Below are 8,254 nucleotides of genomic sequence, written 5' to 3'. Positions count from 1 at the left end.
GTACTTGGGGAGTAGGAGGTTGGGAGTTTGCAGTGAGGCAGTGGTTGTGAAGGAGCGCAGACAATGGACCGGAGCCAGCTGATGGACTTGTGAAGAAACTCTCTTTTCACTGTTTAGATTTGTTGCCTTTTTATTTGCAGTGTCTGTCTCCCAGAACAAACCCCGGCAACTTCAGATCCAAGTAAATGATATAGAAAACAACCCTGCCCACTTTATTCAAGGCACTTTTCATCACGCCCATAAATCTAACAAAAAATCAAAGACGTTGCTATAGTCAAGTTTCTCTGCTCTCTTTGTCTTGCTAATTCGCATTAGAGTGTGGCTGACTGCCTGCTTTGACAGCAGTGGGACAGGAGCTGGGTAAAGTTGCAGATGTGAAAAACCTGGAGGCACCTTTGACCCTTGAACCCTGCTGTTAAATCCCTGCATCCGCCTCAAAACATGCACAGGAATCTCCAACTGCATTTGCTGCAGAGCAAGAGAAACTGATTGAACTACTGTCTATGTAAGGAATTTTCAGGACAAAGTAACAACAAACAATGTTTAAGCTCTGGTGGAAGTGTGTCCATTTACCTGAAGTACTCAAGATGAAGGATTATACAACAACTCTACTGGAGATTTGAACTTTGAACTTGCATCTTCTGAGAGTACAGTGATCATTCTCTGTTCATATCAATTCAAACAGATGAAAATGACATTAATTAAAGGTCCTATATATATGCTTGACTAATGCTGTTATCTCCTAAAAACAGAGCTGGAGTTGTGTCTTGTTTTATTCACACATGTTTGACTAACTCTTTATCATTAGTCTGTCTACATCTCCAAAGCTCAAAATGCTCTGTTCCACCTTGTGATGTCATAAAGTGGTAGTTTTCAAGTGAACCTTTTTTACCTTTACTTCAGAAGTAATTGGAAATTCCAGAAATGAAGGTGTATGAAGTTTAAAAACACAGTGGAGCACTTCCTGTATTACCACATGACATTACAAAGTGGAGTTTTTCCTGTTTGAGATAACTTATATATGCAGGGTTTGTGTGTTAGACATGTGTGAATGAAACAAAACACAACCCAAAGTATGTTTTTAATGAGGAAACTACATCATAAAGTAACAGTATCAGTGCTAGCCTCTCAGATACACCAGATTATCACCACAGCCTGAGTCGACCATTGTGCCCTAAAGTCCTTGTAATCCAGTCCCGGTGGCTAACAAGTGGCTGTGTACTGAACATTTCTCCTATAATTACACCACAAGCATGTCTGTGGTGTTTTTGACCCATGCACCAACCCCAGCAAATGAAAGAGCAGAGTGACAGTGTGAGACACATCATTTGGTGTAGTTATGTGCCCGCACGGCCTTTAGATACACGTCCCAATCTGAGTTAGAGGACCAAAATATGCAGATAATTTAAGAGGAGATACTACTGACACAGGCAGGCACATGTGCGTAATTACTAAGTGTTACTAAAGTGATCTGCAGCTGATAAGAGATACATGGAAATAGAATTAGCCTCACATGAAACGTTCCTGTGGTAGTAATTTAAGACAGAGAGGGAAACTGCGGTTGTTGATGTTGACCATGTACCGCATGTGGGCATTTTGAAATGTATGAGCTGGAGAAAGATGACTTGTTGAAAGCCTTGGTCTGTGATTTTTCTTTCTTTCTTTCTTTTTTTTTTTTTCTTCCCCTAATTTTTCAATAGATTAAAAACTTTTAACTGCATTGAGCCACAACTCTTTATTCCCCACACTGGTTAAAAAAAAATAAAATAAAATAAACAAAACATTGCTTTTATATCATAAATTAAACAAATCATATGTCTTGTTTGTTTTTTGCTTTAGTTTTGGACACGTTTACTACTTGTTAAGCTGTACAATGATGTGTGTTTTATTACAATCTCATGTTACTCATATTCACGGAGCCTAATGAGGAAATAAATTGCAAAGATACACGTGCAGCGGTCAGCCTTTCATAACGCCCTCGCAAAATGCCTCGCTTTGTCCTTGTTTTGTCGTGTGTGTGTGTGCGTGTCACTGCACTGATCAAGTGGAATTGCTGCCTCACCAAACAAATAAAACACATGTCTTAATATTAAATTATTTATACAGGCATATGTTTAATAACCCATCTTGACCACAACTCACTTTACTGTATCCTAACACACAACATTCAACATCTAACTACAGACATGTGTTGTGCGTTGAGCAAACTAGGCCAATGGACAGATTACATATGTCAGAGCTAAAGTGCTGTGTGACGTGTGCTGGCAGTCCGACTGAAGGATCGAGGTTGTGGCCCGATCAAGGATCAAACTGAAGTAGCTGCGTTTTTTCACCCTCGCTGACCCCTCGCACTGGGGTCCACATCCTCACCGGACTGAACCAGGCTGAGGAAAGACAAGGGGAGAGAGAGGGTCCACTCAGAGAGGCGTCTTTGTTGTCTTTGTTTGTCTTCAGCTCGGGCACCCTTCTCCAGTGACGGATCATCTGCGTCCTGGTGGTCAATCACCCTTGGAAAACAATCCCACACCCAAACGTGCAAGTTGAGGGGAATAGGAAGAGTAAATCCCATGGGACAACGAATCTGTCTCTGATCATGGTATTTCACAATTCTGGATACTACATTTTAGAATAGCGTCATGGCATTTTAGTATTGATCCACATGAAAACCACCAACTCTTATAAAAATGTCCTCAAAATAATTGCTTCATTTATTTAAATCAAACAAGTGGTCTAACAGCGAGCTCCAGACCACCTTTGAATTCTAAACTTTACTCAACCCCTATTTGTAAGTGCGCATTGACTTCATCATACCATAGGATAATGAGTCTTGCCAACTTGGATTCAGACAAAATCCCAACTTGACTTTAAGACTGTTTATCCTGGACAATGGGCAGTGTTATGACCAGCCCAGAAAAGGCTTTTAAAACGTACTAACTCGTAAAGACAGAGGGACTCCAGACTGAAGCCTTGTACTCATGTTGTTAACCCCGTCAGAGGATGAGGACATTACGTGTGGGGAGACTGGGGGTGAACAGGTTCTTCTGAAACATCTGCTAATCCAAATATTGACAATACTTTGTTTGTAAAGTCGAGCTGGAGGAAGTTCCCTCAGTGCATTTTAAAAGTACTTTTACTTTAAAACAGCTGCACTCTTATAGAATTTAAAGTGATAAGCAATTCTAGTCTACTACTATTCAAATTTCAATTGCATTTTTAGCAGCTACTCTAATTAATTGCAAGAACTGTGTAAAGTAATCAAGATTATTAAAGTAGATTTATTATCCAAGATCGATTTTCAGAGCGTAGTTGTTTTCACTTCTCATTTACTGTCTCAAAGTTGTTTTTGGGGTGATTCGTGCATGTTTGAGCGATCTTTAATCTTATTTTTTTCAAGATGCCACATTGCACCATATTACCAATCAATCCTCATTTTCACCGCCGCCGCTGCTGTCTATATGAGCGGCTGACAGACGCATAACTCTTTGCTGTCATTTACGGCAATGTCAGCTCCCATTGGACACTGCAGTTTTCTAATGTGGAAGTCAGCAAACGTGTGTCTTTTGTTAAGTTGTTTTAGATGAATATTCTGATTACAAATGGGAAAATTATAATATAACACTCTACAGATGTCATAGATTATAACTATATAGCAGACACAAGCACAATAGGTCTTCTTTAACATTAACCCTTTAGTGTTGAATGGAAAAGTTGCTCAGGGATTGTACCTTTATACTCCAATACTCCTACTAATAATGCTTTAGTCTTACATAGCACTTTTCCAGACGCTCAACCAGACGCTTTACAATTCTGTGCATTATTGATTCACTTTGCGGTCTGACATAAGCGAGGCTGCCACTCTGCGCCATCAGCCCAACACTCACATACACAGATTCATACTAGACAATGTGGGTGAAGCGTCTTGCCTGAGGACACAACGTTTACGGTTTACAACGGTCTGTTTCTGTGTGATAACTGGCTTTCATTTCGTTTTATCTGATGCCCCACGTTCTTTCTAAGCATCCATTCGAATACTACTACGACTCTCTTGCTACTACTGCTGCTACTATTCTACCAACTAACCCAGTGTTGTTACTTGCAAGTACAAATTACTCAAACAGAATTAAATCCGAACAGCCGTCATATCGTCTGTCATTAAATCAAAGTGGATATGTCAAGGTAATTGGAGATTATATTACTAATGCATTATGGTCCCAGTTCAATCAGCGGATTATTGACTTCATAACTGATTCATAATATCAAATGTATAATAGAGACATCCCACATACTAATTTACCACTCTCATAAACAAATCTTCTCTGATTGCTAGTGTAAACCATTGCTTGCCCTGGAGATATATTTCCCCTTCTCTGTTGATTTTCTAACAAGCTTCCTGTGATAAAATAACACTTAGCACACACCAGGCATGTTCTGTCAAAGATTTGTATTCATGTAATTTTTATTTATTTTTATTTTTTTTCTTTTTCAAATTGATTTCAGAGATGTTACACATAAAGTGCCTCAGGACTGAATACAGCTGTGGAGCTCATAAATTTGTGTTTTGGAAAAGTTGAGAGTGAAATGTGGTTTAGGAAGAAGCAATTAAACTTGTTAGTACTTCAGGTTAGACACGCATACTCCAAAACCAGGCACAGCTCCACAGCCTGTAGAGCTGTTGGTTCAATGCACTGAACACAGATCCTGAACCATGTTCAAATGTTCTCCAGGCATGGTCTACATATTCACATCCAAATACTATAATTCTTTTAAAATCTAACACCATAAATGTATACTCTGGTAAGTGCTTGTACTGATCCCCATACCCCTGAAAGGGAACAGTACTCTGACTATGGAAAATCAATGGGTAATGTATATGCAGTCTAAATAAATGGATACAATTAGGCAAAGTGAGCCAGTGTATGTGCATGAAAACAAGGACTCATAACAGACTTATAACAAGTAGCATTAATCATGTTAGAGCCATCCTCATCATAAAGGTGCATTGATTCTCCGAGTGCATGAGGTGGACTAAACAAGGACACTGGAGTATGTGACACACATATACCTTTGCCCTCTATTTCCCAAAGGCACAATAAACATCGTAAATCTGATGGCACATTCTTCTCCTCATATGTAATAATATTCACTGCCTTGTGTATGTAGCAGCGCTTTTTAATGGTTTCCATAAAACCCTTTTTCACTTCCTCCTTTTTGAGGGTGACAGGGCTGTCAAAAAACAAAACAAAAACAAAAACAAATCTTCCATAAGACCACACTGAATTTTGATTTTAATTTTGGTATTGAGTTCTGAACCTTCATATCGAAACTGAGTTGTGGAAATTTTGCATCGTGACCAGAAGTTGGTTAAGTGCTCCGGTGGCTTCCTGTCTTAAGAGGCTTTTGGAAAGATTAATTGCTATAGACCTGCTCTTATTCTGTGCTGCAGCCTTATTATAGTCCCTTCATTATTGGCTTGACAAGAGGAGAGGATATGAGAAATGTCTTTGATAGAAGCTTAAGCTACAGTGACATCAGAAAAGCTTCAATGAACTTTAATCAATAGTTCCAGAGGCAGCACACCATGTAAACGCCAGTGGAGTTTGCACATCCATTCATGGTGATACAATCCTTTTAACCACTGTAACCTTATTGCTTTGTCTGGAATGTTCCACAGTACGGTATTAAATATATTTATCAAGCATTTAATTCATTACATGTTATTTGTCACACTCAGAATACCTTGAAAAACATTCATTCTAACAATGAGCAGAGGTGCCTCTCTACAAGTCTGATCTGGAGGTATCACCTGCTTGTCTCCATGGTGATAGATGAGTTACATAGCGCACCTTTAGGACACTGATTAAGAATATTGTCCTATAATTTATTTCAATTTTGGGGAGGAAAGAAGCTTACAACCCACACAAGCTCTAAATAACATGTCAAGGTGAATATCTCTCCAGGTGTGAGAGTACACATCATCAGTCCTTCACTTTATATTACATACCAGATCTAGCCTTCAACACCTTAGGGGGAAGGGGCCTATAGGTGTTCAAACTGCACCATCTGGCGTAGCACAAGGTTTGGACGGGATTTTAAGATCAGTCTTTTTTCCTGAAAGTACCGTCTGTGGACTGAACTAAACTAATCTGTTAAATCCGAGTTTAAGTATCAAGATTTGTAATATCCAAATTATAACTTTGCATCAACCCTTCATCTTTTATGATATTGTTAACTGCATAAATAATTGAATTAGCCTGCCTGTCTGTCCTAATACAGAGCAAGCCCAACGCCCCAGAGCCATGGGTCAGTGGCTGGTGGATATCGAAATCAAAGTAGCACTAATGCAAATGTGAGATGACATGCAGTACTGACTAACCACACTGTGTTTTTGACCAGTGTTTGCAATAACATCAAGTCTTAGAAGTATCTGTGATCTAGGCTGTCTGATGCCCTCAAACTGCGGAAAGATACAACAAATTGCCCCTTAAAGGTCCTACGTTATGTAAAATGGACTCTTGTGAACTTTAAGTCATGGTATAATGTTGTGACCTCGTCAAAAACATATCTGGAGATGAGTTTTGTTTCATTCACACGTTTGAATAATCCTTTATGATCAGTCCTCAGTTTTGTTAGTTAAGTAAAAGTACAGATACAGAGGCAAAAAGTTACTCAAGTAGACGTAAAAGAGTTACATGAAAAAGGTATTTCACACAGATTTTGATAAAGTGTTGTTAATTTGTTAAAGTGTTAAATGTAGTGATATTGATTAAAAAATGATACATATTTTGGTCGACAGTAAAAATACAAATCAATGTCTTAATTTTTCCTATGAATTTTGTGTATTTATTTTTGTTTGCTCAAAACCTCAACTCAACTCAAAACTTTTAGTCAGGATGTTACTAGAACATGATAAAAATATGATCATATGAAATCGTATGAAATGTACTTTTTGCGTTTCAATCCAGTTAAAAAAGTAGAGTTAAAAAAAGTACAGATACTGCTCTCAAATGTAGTGAAGTAAAAATAAAAAGTATCCCCCCGTAACATGTACTTAGCTCAAATATTGCACAAACTGACCTACATATAAAGTGCTTTTGGGACTCATACTGAATTGGATATTTCAAGATTTACTCACACATGCTGCAAATATCTGTCTCACGATTAACCGCTCAGACTTCTTGTAACAGTTGTATCCATAAATGCACACTTCCGCTCGAGTGCAGGCACATGACTAAACCTGGATGGTACCTTCTGAGACAGCACGGTGACACCAGGGGCAGGGTTGATGTGTCTCCAACACTCACAGGGGAGCGTCAAATACAATGTGATGTGTGAGGAGGAACAACAGTGAAGGAACAGAGACAATATATCAGCAGAATGACCTAGATACCAGCCTCACATATACTGCAATTAACTCAACTATATCACTGCATTGGTTCAGCATCAGTGTTGATCGGCAACTGAGCATCCAGGGGTTTGGGGTGAATAGGTTGTTTGTTGTTTACTGAGAGCGTAATGCAAGGAGGGACCCTTCAAAAGTATGTATAATAAAGAATTGTGTGTTCTTATGTTTAAAAAAATAAGAAAAAATGTAAAAAAAAAAAAAAAAAAAAAAAAACGAGACACAGGGCTTGAAATTGAATGAGTAAAACTTTATACTGGTTACTGGTCAGATCGAATGTCAAAAACAGTGTTACATTAGCAAACACAGCGTTAGCAAAAGTTTTACAAGCCTGGGACATGTTGGGGTCCCACTGGTGGAACTGTAGGAAGTGTCTAGGGTGAGGGACGTCTAGGAGTTTGCGCTTAGACTGCTGCCCCCGTGACCCTGCCCCGAATAAGCGGAAGAAATAAACACAAGATCTGTAGAACTAACTGATGAGCTCCTTTGTCACTCCTGGTAAATACATATCACTCTATATTGACACTCAAACACTAACACTAACTTAAAACCTCCATTTGACTAACTGAACTGAATTCTGACAGTTTGTGAGGACACAATCCCGAGCTCAATAATCTACAGTGGTTTGCTAAAGGTATATGTTAGTGACAGCACTTGCCTGAATCCATGGCAACGTGAGGAATTCTACTGAATAGAGCCGTGACAAATCAGGACCTTGATTTTCCCTACTGTGGTTCAGCTGAGCAGGGACTGAGAGCAAGGACACAGGCGAGGCTGTAGGCCGCTATGCTAGCTTTATGAGATGGTCCTTTAGGAACAGACTAACGAAATCTAATGTGCTATGAAAGATCAATG

The sequence above is a fragment of the Periophthalmus magnuspinnatus genome, chromosome 8, assembly GCF_009829125.3.
Source record: "Periophthalmus magnuspinnatus isolate fPerMag1 chromosome 8, fPerMag1.2.pri, whole genome shotgun sequence".
Lineage (NCBI taxonomy): Eukaryota > Metazoa > Chordata > Actinopteri > Gobiiformes > Gobiidae > Periophthalmus > Periophthalmus magnuspinnatus.
The sequence above is the reverse complement of the archived record's forward strand: the minus strand, read 5'-3'. Positions refer to the sequence as shown.